The sequence below is a fragment of the Felis catus genome, chromosome A3 (genome assembly GCF_018350175.1).
Source record: "Felis catus isolate Fca126 chromosome A3, F.catus_Fca126_mat1.0, whole genome shotgun sequence".
Classification (NCBI taxonomy): domain Eukaryota; kingdom Metazoa; phylum Chordata; class Mammalia; order Carnivora; family Felidae; genus Felis; species Felis catus.
The window spans coordinates 82,685,817-82,699,530 of NC_058370.1; the positions used below are offsets into that span (position 1 = coordinate 82,685,817).

The 13,714-nt window shown below is 39.9% G+C and overlaps 1 pseudogene; it reads left to right on the forward strand.

Annotated features, from left to right (window-relative positions):
• Positions 1–5,619: 5,619 nt before the first annotated feature.
• The window catches only part of LOC101091687, a 47,259-nt pseudogene continuing 39,164 nt past the window's right edge, over positions 5,620–13,714 (forward strand).

The window sequence follows — 13,714 nt, forward strand, 5'->3', positions numbered from 1 at the left end:
ATACTAAATGTAGAAGAACCAAAGAAAAAAAGGGATTCTATTTTAAAATGAGCTGCTTGCACATTCTAGGAGGGTTGCCAAAGGATGTTTCTTGTTGGAAAGGCACTGAAATGGGCTTTGTCAGGCAGAAGTAGGCCCCTGGGCCAAATCTAGAAGCAGGAAGTTGGGAGAAGAGGAAGAAAATCACTGGGCATGACAATCTTGGAGGTCGTCTGCCAGGGGGTCACGGAAACCTTTGCAGATTTGTCTCTTGGACACAAACTTTCTTTTTACTCTCTCTCTCTCTTTTTTTAAATGTTTATTTATTTTTGAGAGAGAAACAAAGAGAGGGGTGGGGGGAGGGGCAGAGAGTGAGGGAGGCAGAGAATCCCAAGCAGGCTCCACACTGTCAGCACAGAGCCTGATGTGGGGCTTGAACTCACGAACTGTGAGGTCATGACCTGAGGTGAAATCAAGAGTCAGACGCTTAACGGACTGGGCTACCCAGGTGTCCCCAAACCTTCTTTTTCTACTTAAAATGAATTTAGTCTGTTGTCCCTAGGAGTTGCTGTTAGTCCTGGGATATGGCGTTTGTTGAGTTTTGCCTGAGAGGTACACGCACGAGCTGCAGAGGAGAACAGACAGAAGCGGGCAGGCCTGCCTTGGTGTCATGGTGGCACAGAGCTCCCCAAACCATGCTCTTAGCTAACACACAGAGCATTTGTTGTGTTTGAGGTGCTGCTCTGTGTGCTCTATCCATAGGATGAAGACAACCTTAGGAAATAAAACCTTACAAATAACTATTCTTCTGTGGTAAGGATGGGGAAATGGGAACTGAGAGGTTAAAGAGCAGCGTCCAAGATGGCTCCAGTGGCAAGGGGAAAATCTGGGCTCGAACGCAGGCAACAAGGGCCTTCAGACACCGGGATTCTAACCACTTGACCACACTGCGCTTTGAAGAAGACAGGAACTGGAGGGTTCTTGCTCCTCCTTCCCACTGTACCCCGCCTATCCTTGCTTCCTCCAGGCCCACATATCACTCCTGCCTCGCCCTGATGTCGTTACTTGAAAAATCCAACCTGGGAAGTGGACTGTTTGGGATTATTACATCTTGAGGATTATGCTAGTAGTTGGGGGAGGGGAGATGGGAAAAGAGGAGAAGACACGCTTTGTGTGATGAAGGTGGAGGGTCAGGGAGACACTGAAAACTGAAGAGGACTGGGCAGGGGTGCTGTTAGTGGGGGTGTGGAGGAGAGGGGGCATGGGCTTCTCAGCCCCACCCTTTCCCTGAGTGGCAGCACCCAACCAGGGGAGGACCTGGCAGGGAGGTTGCTTGCATTAGGGGTTCTGTGCCTTGTTCAGAGCCATGTTGCTGACCCCTAGCACAATGCCTGCTGTTTATGCTGGTTCAATGATTGAACCCAGATGCTCAGTGGTGAAGCATCTCACTTCAGCTCAGGTTATGATCTCATCGTTCGTGAGTTCAAGTCCCACATGAGGTGAGCTTGAGCCCCACTTTAGGTGAGCCCCATTTCTTTCTCTCCCTCTGCCCCTCCTGGGATTCTCTCTTTCTCCGCCCCCTCACTCACTTGTGCCCCCTCTCTCTCAAAAAAAAATTTTTTGTGTTCTGATCCAAAGTTTGTGATGAGGAATTTGGTAGACAGAATAATCCCCACCCCCCAACTGCAGAGAAAAGATGTCCACATCCTAGTCCCCAGAACCTGTGACTATATTAGCTTTAGAAGGTAAAAGGTTGCAGATGGAATTAAGTTTGCTATTCAGACAACCTTAAAATAAGATTATTCTGGAGTGTCCATTCAATACTTGATGAACAGATAATTAAAACGTCCTATATCCATGCAATGGAATATTATTCAGCCATAAAAAGGAATGAACCATTGATACATGCTATAACATGGTTGAATCTCAGAGACATGCCAAGGGAAAGAAGCCAGACACAAAAAGTCACATGCATATAAAGTGATTCCACTTAAATGAAATGTGCATAATAAGCAATCCTTAGAGACAGAAAGTAGATTAGTGGTTGCCAGAGGCTGGGAGGCAGGAGGAATGGGGAATGACTACTCATGGGTACCTGTTTTTTACAAGAGTAGGGAGGGAAATGATTAAAATGTCCTTAGGTAGTGGCAATGCTTGTGCAACTTTGTGAACATATTAAAAATTACTGAATTGTATACTTTAAAATGGCAAATTTTATTGTATGTGAATTATCTCAAAAATAATTACTTCAAAACAATTCTTGGGGCACCTAGGTGGCCCAGTTGGTTAAGTGTCTGACTCTTGACTTCGGTTCAGGTCATGATCTCATAGTCTGTGGGTTGCCCTGTATTGGGCTCTGTGCTGTTAGCACAGATTGCTTGGGATTCTCTGTCTCCCTCTCTCCCTGCCCCTCCCCTGCTATGTCAACTCTCTATGACATAGCAGGGGAGAATAAATGAGCAAACTTTTTTTTAAAAAATTTTTAACGTTTATTTATTATTGAAAGACAGAATAAATGAGCAAACTTTTTTTTTAAAAATTTTTAACGTTTATTTATTATTGAAAGACAGAAAGAGACAGAACGTGAGCAGGGGAGGGGCAGAGAGAGGGGGAGACATAGAATCTGAGGCAGGCTCCAGGCTCTGAGCTGTCAGCACAGAGCCCGACACAGGGCTCAAACCCACAAACCGCAAGATCATGACTGAACTGAAGGCAGATGCTCAACCGACTGAGCCACCCAGACGCCCCAATAAATGAATAAACTTAAAAAAATTCTAGGTTTAGCAAGTCAGGCAATACAGACATAACTAAAGAAAAAGCTAATCACCTGTCTCCTCATTCCCCATTTAATTTTTCCCTTCTATATTAAAATTTTGATTTGATTAACTTACTCATAGTCTCTTGCTCTTACAAGCATACATGCAAATAAAAAGGGTTTTGTCTTTGATTTTATCCTTACAAAAATGAGGTCAGTTTATATACAACTTGCTTTCTTCACTTAACTTCTCAGGGATATCCCACCAAGTTAATAATATATATAAATTTGTCCGAAGTTCATGTCTTTGATGTTCTGTAATTTCTCCCCTCCCATCCGATGGTTTAAGAATGGTATCACAATGTATCAAAACATCAAGTTGCACATCTTAAATATATACAGTTTTTAAATGCCAAAGTTCTCGCAAATAACGTTAAAAATATATTAAAAAAGTGGCATCTCATAAGTCTTAACCCTTGTCTTTTGGTAACCATATAGACAAATTTCTGCTAAGTAGGTCTACCTATCACTGGAATTGTCCGATCATGGAGTACACATATTTTCACTGTTTGTAGAATATGTCACTTTTGCAAAGGGATTGTATAGAGGTATATTTCCACTTGTAATACATGAGCAACCCAATTGCTATACATCCCTGTCAGAACTTGGTATTTTCTACTGTTTTATTTTAGCCACGCTGATGGCTGTGAAGTGTTGTTGCCTTATACTTTTTGTTATTGTTTAATTTTTTATTGAAATGCACATATCATAAGTGTATATCTCAGTGAATTTTCATAAACTTGAGCACACCCCTATAGCCAACACCCAGATTAAGAAAGAGAACATTTCTAGACCAACGTGTAGCCTATGACCTTATAATTCTACTCTTGGGCATATGCTCAACAGAAATGCACTTACATTTTAACCAAAAGACACAACTCAGGTTGGTTAATGGTTATCATTTTGCCACATTCCCCATAAATCCTAATATATTTTAGGAGAAGAAATACAGCATTACAGTTAAAGTTGAAAGCCATGTTGGAGCACCTGGGTGGCTCAGTCGGTTAAGCGTCTGACTTGCGCTCAGGTCATGATCTTACAGTTCGTGAGTTCCAGCCCTGTGTCAGGCTCTGTGCTGACAGCTCAGAGCCTGGAGCCTGCTTCGGATTCTGTGTCTCCCCCTCTCTCTGCCCCTCCCCTGCTCATGCTCTGTCTCTCTCTGTCTCAAATATAAATAAACATTAAAAAAAAAAAGTTGAAAGCCATTTTGACTTCCAATCCCAAGCTTGTTAACCTCCCTTAGGTCCCTGGGCCCTAAGATAGTCCCTCATAAGTTGGGTATTTTTATACTTTTCATGCATCTATTTATATTCCTGCATTTTCATGACTTTCAATGAAACTGAGCACTTTCACCTATTTCCTCTTTTATGAATTGCCTTTTCATAACACTGGCTCATTTTTATTGTGTTGTCTCTTACTAATTTGTTGAAGGCTTAGTTTATTAAGGTATTTACCATTTTCCATCATTTTTATTGCAAACATTTTTCTTCACCTTTTCACTTTGGTTATGGTTTCTTTTGCCTTGCAAAAAAAGTATTAATTTTTATGTAGTTGAACATGTCTATTGTTTTCCTTTTTTTTTTTTTTAATGTTTATTCATTTTTTGAGAGACAGAGCATGAATGGGGGAGGGGGCAGAGAAGAGAGGGAGACACAGAACCCAAAGCAGGCTCTAGGCTCAGAACTGACACCACAGAGCCCAACTTGGGGCTCGAACTCACGAACCGTGAGATCATGACCTAAGCCGAAGTCGGACACTTAACTGACTGAGCCACCCAGGCACCCCTCTGTTGTTTTCCTTTACTTTTTCTGGGTTTCTCATCTTGCTTAAGAAGACTGCCACACCCCCAAGGTTATACAAATATTCTCTCATATTTTCTTCTAATGTTTTATTATTTTATTTTATTCTAATTTAGATTTGTTTGCAAAGCACCATATTCCAGACACGGCATGGGACACGTACAAATACCCTGGCTTACACTTAGAGTTTCCTATGCAGGTCGGGAAGCTATAGGGGAGCCACTTTTGTCTTCAAACATTTCCTATATAGCTGATGAAAAAGAAATGTTTATACCTCTAAATATGATTAGTCCAGCAGCTAGCCTAGCATTTGATATTTTGTTAACAGGAAGTAGAAAAATATTAACCATTTGGTGAAATGAAATCAGATGAGGATTTTTAAACTATGACTTTTATCTGATGGTAGTTGAAAAGTGTGGCAGTTCTGAAAGTAGTCTAGTTTCTTTCCAGGTGATAACAAGACCTAGGGATGAGTGCTGAGAAGAGCTGCAAGTAATTGCCTAAATTTGAATACCAGAGAAAGCCATTTTGGGGGTTTTATATTTCTTGGCCAACGCTGGCTTTCTTTGCTTCTTCACATGGGGTCCTCCCTCAAAAGCAATAGACTTTTTAACAGCGAAGTTGGATGGAGAAAGTGTGGTTGCTAAACTAAACTGTCACTGTCCCCACTACCCAGACTCTTGCAATATACTGGGTCTGCCTTTGCACTTCCCCAACAAGAACCAACATAAACCATCCACTTTGACTGAAACAGTCATCTGGAGCCAATCTTGAAGAATCATGGAGTTTATGCTTAATTTGTGAAGCTGTGGAGAGCTGCGCTAAGTATCCGAGGCAGTTTCACCCTGGTTCCCTTCGGGTAGGTGAATCCGGGCGGCCACAAACGGGATGCGCGCACTAGATATGGGACTTCATTGAAGTCCTCGGGCCGGGAGGGGGAGGGGACTGTTTCCGCTCGCCCCCTGCTGGCCGAGTAAGCTCGCATCACGAAGGGAGCCGCATTATTCTTTGCAGCTGCCAAAGAAGGTGTCCGTGGACCCAGAAATTGCTGCCGGCCATGAGCAGGGAAAGTTCATTTTGGGAGCAGATAAAACATTTAAACTTTCCTTAGCTCATTTTTTGACATTTTGTAGTAGATAAGTCAACAACCTACTGAACCCCCCCCCCCTCCCCCAAAGTTTCCCACTTGAGGAGGGAAAAGGGATATTTTGGTTGGGCTTTTCTTTCCAGTCACTTGAAATCCTTTCTTGAAGATGTTTTTTCCCCTTAATGATCAGAGGGAAGCCATGTTTAGTCAGAGAACCAACAGCTGGACGGGAGCACGTCGTGCCTGGAACTCTGCACCAGATTATTTCTCTTTGTTTTGTTCCTTCAGAGAAGATGGCTGCCACAGGCTCCTCTTTTGCTGCCTGGCTAAGTTGGCAAGGTTAGTCAAACCCCCTGTACTGCAGAGTGCCTGAGTTAATAATTTCTCTAACTGGGGTAAAAGCCACGTGACACTGCAAAACTGCATTTTATTCTATTTTTGCAAACTAGTCAGCTTTTGCACACTGATGGCAAAGCTTAATGTTGTGTCACCAGACTATCTAGAGCTCATGTGTGTATTATGCTCACATTGCTGCAAGGAGCAATAGATACCTTCCCTTTTTGATGGCACTATGATTTTTCTGATAACCCTGAAAGACAAAAGAAGAGTGATCCAAAGAGACAAGATAGCATTTGGGTAAGGTTTAAGTCAAATTGGATCTCCGATCTGAGGGCCTTTTTTTTTCATGGTTTTGAAGATTATTTACTGATGTGGGAAAATGTGCTTAATATATTTCAGAAAGCAAACGTGTACAACATGGTCCCCGGTTATGTGTATTTTGTGTCTATAAAGATGATAGCAAGGAAATATTTTCTGCAAGTGATGGAATGTACTTTCATTGTGCGTTTCCCCCAAATGTCTATAATTTGCCTGTTGCACTTTTACAATCAGAAAATATAAGTGCCTTTTAAAAGAATGTTTGTTTGTTTGTTTGTTTAGAGAGTGTGGGCAGAGAGAGAGAGAGAGAGAGAGAGAGTCCCAAGCAGGGTCTGTGCTGTTAGTGCAGAGCCCAATATGGGGCTCAATCTCGTGAACTGGAAGATCATGACCGGAACCGAGATTAAGAGTTGGATGCTGACTGAACCACTGAGGCACCCCTAAATGCCTTTTGTGTTTTTATTTTATTTTATTTTATTTTATTTTATTTTATTTTATTTTATTTTATTTTATTTTATTTTATTTTATTTAAATGTTTATTTTTGAGAGAGAGTGAGCAGGAGAGGGGCAGAGAGAGGGGGGACAGAGGATCCCAAGAGGGCTCTGCGCTGACAACAGAGAGCCACATGTGGGGTTCAAACTCACAAACTGCCAGATCATGACCTGAGCCGAAGTCAGACACTTAGCCAACTGAGCCACCCAGGTGCCCCTATTTCTTGTCGTTTTGATGATAGCCAATCTAACCAGTGTGAGGTGATATTATGGTTTTGATTTGTATTTCCCTAAATTTAGTGATTCTGAACAACTTCTGAACAACTTGGCCATCTGATGTCTTCTTTGGAAAAATGTCTCTTTAGATCTTCTGCCCATTTTTAAATTGGGTTGTTGGGCTTTTTTTGTTGTTAACTTGTTCTTTATACATTTTGGATATTAACCCCTTATTGAGTATGTAATTTGCCAATATCTTATTCTATTCAGGAGGTTGCATTTTTGTTTTGAAGATGGTTTCCTTTACTATGCAGAAGTTTTTTAGTTTGATGTAGTCCAACTTATTTATTTTTGCTTTTTTTTTCCCCCCTTTCACCTTTAGGGTCAGATTCATAAAAATATTAGTAAGACTGATGTCAAGGGTCTCACCATATATGTTTTCTTTTAGGAATTTTATGTTTTCAAATCTTACATTCTTTAATCCATTTTGAGTTCATTTTTGTATATAGTGTAAGATAATTGTCTAGTTTCATTCTTTTGTATGTGAATGTCCAGTTTTCCCAGCACCATTTATTGAAGAGAACATCTTTTTTCCATTGTGTATTTTTGGCTTCTTTATTGTAAATTACTTGTCTGTATATGTGTGGATTTATTTCTGGGCTCTCAATTCTGTTCCATTGATCTGTGTATCAGTTTTTATGCCACTACCATACTGTTTTGATTACTATAGCTTTGTAATATAGCTTGAAGTCAGAGAGCAGGATACCTCCAGCTTTGTTCTTTCTCCAGATTGCTTTGGGTATTTAGATCTTTTGTGGTTTCCTACAAATTTTAGAATTATTTGTTCAACCTCTGTGAAAAATGCCATTGGAATTTTTATAGGAACCACATTGAATTGTAGTATGGACATGTTAACAATATTCTTCCAATCCATGAGCACAGAATATCTTTCCAATTATTTGTGTCATCTTCAATTTCCTTCATCAGTATCTCATAATTTTCAGTGTATAGGTCTTTTACCTCCTTGGTTAAATTTATTCCTAGGTATTTTATTCTTTTTGATATAGTTGTAAGTGGGATTGTTTTCTTAATTTCTCTTTCTGATAATTTATCATTATAAGTGTATAGAAATGCTACTGATTTCTGTAAGTTGATTTTCTCTCCTGCAACTTTACTGAATTCATTTATTAGTTCTAATAAATGGAGTCTTTAGGGTTTTATTGTAGTAAGTATCATGTCATCTGCAAATAATAACAGCTTTACTTATTCCTTTCCAATATAGATGCCTTTTATTTCTTCTCCTTGCCTAATTTCTGTGACTACATCTTCCAGTATTGTGTTGAATAAAAGTGACGAGACTGGGATTGTTGTTTTATTCCTGATCTTAGAGGAAAAGCTTTCAACTTTTCACCATTGAGTACAATGTTAGCTGTGGGTTTGTCACACATAGCCTTTATTATGTTGAGGTATGTTTTCTCTATAGCAACTTGGGGGGGGGGGGCGGTTATGGTAAATGGATGTTGAATTTTGTCAAAGTGCTCCTTCTGTATCTATTGAGATGATCATATGATTTTAATCCTTCATTTTGTTGCTGTAGTATACTATATTGATTGATTTGCAGATGTTGAACCACCCTTAAAATCCCTGGAATAAATCCCACTTGATCACAATATATGCTTCTCAAAATGTGTCGTTGAATTCAGTTTACTGTTATTTTTGAGTATTTTTGCATCTGTTCATTAAGGATATTAGCCTGTACTTCTCTTTTGTGTGTGTGTGGTGTCCTTGTCTGGTTTTGCTATCAGGGTAATGCTGACCTCATAAAATGACTTTGGAAGCATTTCCTTCTCTTCAGTTTTTGGAAGAATTTGAAAATGATGTATATTAAGGCTTTGAATGTTGGGTAGAATTCACCAGTGAACCAAGACTTTTGGTTGTTGGGACATTTTTATTACTGAGCCCTTTATTACCCCTCACTTACTTACTAGTAATCAAATCTTTTCAGATTTTCTATTTCTTCATGATTTAGTTTTGGAATACTGTATGTTTCCAGGAATTTATCCATTTCTTCTAGGTTGCTCAGTTTGTTGGCATATAATTATGATAATCCTTTGTCTTTCTGTGGTATCAGTTGTAGCTTTTCCTCTATAATTTCTGATTTTGTTTGAGCCCTCTTTTTTTCTTAGTCCAGCTAAAGGTTTGTCAATTTCGTTTATATTTTTAAAGAACTAGCTTTTAGCTTCATTGATCTGTTTTTTGTTTTGTTTTGTTTTTAGTATCTACTTTATTTATTTTTGCTTTTTATTTCTTTCCTTCTACTAAATTTGGGCTTTGTTTGTCTTTTCTAGTTCCTTAAGCTATAAGAAGTTAGATTGTTTATTTGAGATTTTCCTTTTTTCTTAATTTAGGCCTATGTTGCTATGAACTTCCCTCTTAGAACCACTTCTGCTGCATCCCACAGATTTTGGTATATCTGTTTTTCTTTGTCTCTCTCTATATTTTTATTTCTTCTTTGATTTCTTCAATGGCCCACTTGTTCAGTAGCATGTTGTTTAATCTCCATATTTTTGTGGTTTTTCTAGCGCTCATCTTGTAACTTATTTTTAGTTTCATACCATTGTGTTTGGAGAAGACACTTTATAAAATTTCAGTCTTCTTCAATTTATTGAGACTTGTTTTGTCATCTAACATGTGGTCTATCATAGAGAATATTCCATTTGTACTTGAGGAAAATGTGTAAATTGCTGCATTTGGATGGAATGTTCCATATATGTCTATTAAGTGCATTTGGTCTAATGTGTTGTTTAAGGTTGATCTTTCCTTATTAATCTATTCATTGATGTAAGTGGGGGTGTTTAAGTCCCCTACTATTATTGTATCATTGTCAATTTCTCCTTTTAGGTCCATTAATATGTGCTTTATATGTTTTGGTGCTCCTATTTTGGGTGTATATATATTTATAAATCTTATATCTTTTTTGCCAGATTGACCCCTTATCATTATTTAATTTCCCTCTTTGTCTTTTATTGTAGTCTTTTTTTTTAAATATTTTATTCATTTTATTTTTCTTTATTTAAAGTTTCTTTATTTTGAGAAAGACAGAGCATGAGTGGGAAAGGGGCAGAGAGAGAAGGAATGAGAGAGAATCCCAAGCAGGCTCCACACTGTAAGCCTGGAGCCCGATGTGAGTCTCAAACTCACGAACCATGAGATTATGACCTTGCTGACATCAAGAGTTGGATGCTTAACTGACTCAGCCATTCCTGTTATGTTTTTTGTTTTCATTTCCATTTGCATGGAATATCTTTCTCCATCCCTTCCCTTTCAGTCTGTTTGTGTCCTCGCTTCTGAAGTCAGTCTCTTATAGGCACTATGTAGATGTGTCTTCTTTTACTAATCCACTCAGCCACTCTGTCTTTTGATCAGAGAGTTTAGTTCATTTACATTTAAAGTAATTATCGATAGGTGTGTACTTCTTGACACTTTGTTAATTGTTTCCTGGCTTTTATTATAGTTCGCCTGTTCCTCCTCTTTATTTCTTCCCTTGTGGTTTGATGACTTTCTTTAGTGTTTTGTTTAGATTCCTTTCTCATTTTCTATTGTGTATTTACATTTTGCTTTATCTTTAGTTTTTGTTTTGTGGTTACTGTGAGGTTCACATATCTTATCCTATGTATATAACCGTGTATTTTTTAGTTGACAGCAACTTAAATCTGAACACATTCCAAAATTCTATGTACTTACTCCCCCTACCATGTTTTATGTGTTTGATGTCACATTTAACATCTTTTCACTTTATGCATCTCTTAACTAATTATTGTAGTTTTAGTTAATTTTACCAGTTTTTTTTCTTGTAACCTTCATACTTGCTTTATAAGTGACTGATTCTCTACCTTTACTATATATTTACCTTTAGATATTTAGGTGGTTTGTTATTGCTGTTGTTGTTGTTAATTAGTGCTAGTTCTTTTCAGCTCAAAGAATTTCCTTGAACATTTCCTCTCAGGCCATTTTAGTGGTGAACTCCTTCAGTTCTTGCTTATATGGAAAACTCCTAATCTCTCCTTCGATTCTGAATGATAACCTTGCTAGTGGAGAATTCTCAGTTGGAAGTTTTTTCTGTCCTTCTGCTTTATCCAGTCTGCTGTTGAGATCCTCTAGTGCATTTAAAAAAAAAATTTTTTTTAATTTATTTTAGAGAGACAGAGACCGAGCACGAGCAGGGCAGGGGCAGAGAGAGAGGGAGACACAGAATCCAAATCAGGTTCCAGGCTCTGAGCTGTCAGCACAGAGCCCGATGTGGGGCTCAAACTCATGAAGTATGAGATCATGACCTGAGCCAAACTTGGATGCTTAACCAACTGAGCCACCCAGGTGCCCCTCTAGTGCAATTTTTGTTTGGTTATTGTATTCTTCAGTTCTGGAACTTTTGTTTGTAACTTTCTTATATCTTCTACCTCTTTGTTAAAGATCTCACTGTGTTCATCCATCCTTCTCCTGAGTTCAGTGAACATCTTTATTACCATTACTTTGAACTCCTTGTCAAGTAGATTACTTATCTCTGTTTCATTAATGTATGTTTCTGAGATTTTGTCTCATTCTTTCATTTGGAACGTATTCCTCTGTCCCCTCAGTTTCCTGGCTTTCTATGTTTGTTTCTATGTATTAGACAAAGCATCTGTCTCTTCCGTTCTTGCAGGCATGGTCCCTGGAAGGTGAAACACACACTAGCAGGTGTGTTTCAGTCAGATGTCTGTGCAGTGCTCTGGGGGTGGGAGGCTGCCAAGCTCTGTCTCTCCAGTTGTTTCAGTCCCAGCCCCTCTGGCAATCAGTGCCAGATGTTCAAGGGTGTCCTCTGTACGAAGTGCATGCACCTTCTGGGTCTGGTGGGGCAGGGCAGCAGTGGAGGAGCACCTGGCTATGGTGTGCCTGTCCATTGGCTTTCGCAGGGCAGGGGGCCTCAGGGGACAAGCTCTGGGCCAAGTCTGGCAAGGTGGGGCCTCAGGAGAACACTGGGATGCGGTGAACCATGTTATCGAGGAGGATTGAGAGTGCCCCAAATGGCATCTCCCAGCACTGGGCTAGCAAGGAGAAAGAGAGTTAAAAAAAAAAAAAAAGTTCCTGCTAGCACCTCTGTCTTTAGAGAGATCTCCAACAGACCCCTGCTCTTCCAGTCAGTGAGTCTCCTCACACATGGCCCAGGCACTTGTCAAGCTACCGCTTTCACATTGGGACTTGTAGCAACTGAGTCTGTGTGTGAGCCCTTCAAGAGTGGAGTCTCCATTTCCTACAGCCCTCCCGCTTTCTCAGATATTACTCTGTGGTTTTGAAAGCCAGTCATTTGGGGGCTCGCTTTTTCAGATCCAGGTCTGACAGGCTAGGGTGCTTGAAGTAGGGCTCAAACCCCTCACTCCTCAGAGAGGAGCCATGCATTTGTGCTATGCCTTCCTCTTGTGGGTAGTTTACACTAGGGGTGGGGGTCCTGACAAGACCACTTTTCTGCCCCTCCTACTTGTTTTGACATGGCTTGCTCCTTCCTTCCTTCCTTCCTCTCTCTCTCTTTCTCTTTTCCTTCCTTCCTTCCTTCCTTCCTTCCTTCCTTCCTTCCTTCCTTCCTTCCTTCCTTCCTTTCCTGTGGAAGAGGTAGTGGAAGAGCTATTCTGCTAGTCTTCAGGTCTTTTTAGGAAAGAATTATTCAAAATGTAGTTGTAACTTTGGGATGTTGAACAGAGAAGGTGAGCTCAGGATTTCCCTACACAGCCATCTTGGACCCTCTCCTTCCTTGGGAATTTTTAAAGTAAATTTTCATTGACATATAACATACAGAAAAGTTCACAGCACGTGCACACACACACGCACGCACACACACACACATCATTGGTGTTCAGCTTGATGAGTTTCTAGGAAGTTCTCATTTTGATGTAATGCTCATAGACCATAAAACAGAACATTATCACAACCCCAAGAACCCTGTTGTCACTGGTACCAGTCACAACGCTCCCTAAGTTAGTCATTCCCTCCCTTCTGATATCAGATTAGTTTTGCCTCTTTTTAAACTTTATACAGGGGCGCCTGGGTGGCTCAGTCGGTTAAGCGGCCAACTTCGGCTCAGGTCACGATCTCGCGGTCCGTGAGTTCGAGCCCCGCGTTGGGCTCTGTGCTGACAGCTCAGAGCCTGGAGCCTGCTTCCGATTCTGTGTCTCCCTCTTTCTGACCCTCCCCTGTTCATGCTCTGTCTCTCCCTGTCTCAAAAATAAAATAAACGTTAAAAAAAAATTAAAAAAAATAAACTTTATATAAATGGACTAATACGTTTTGATACCTGGGTTCTCAACTTTAGGTTTGTGAAGTTCATCTACGTGTTGCACACAGCTGTTGTTTGTTGATTCTCATTGATACATAGCTCCTGCCATATGTGTATACCACAATTTACTTATCCATTCCACCGTTGATGGGTATTTGGGCAGTTTCCAGCTTTTGGTTATTATGGATACTTTTGCTATGAACACTCTTAAACCGTTGTCTACATATTGAATGCATATAGAATATGTATACCTAGGAATGGAATTCCTGGGTAATATTCACAAAATGACATATACACATATGCTTACATATTTTTCACATTAGTAGATACCGCCAAACAGTTCTCCAAGGGGATTGTGTGAGCAT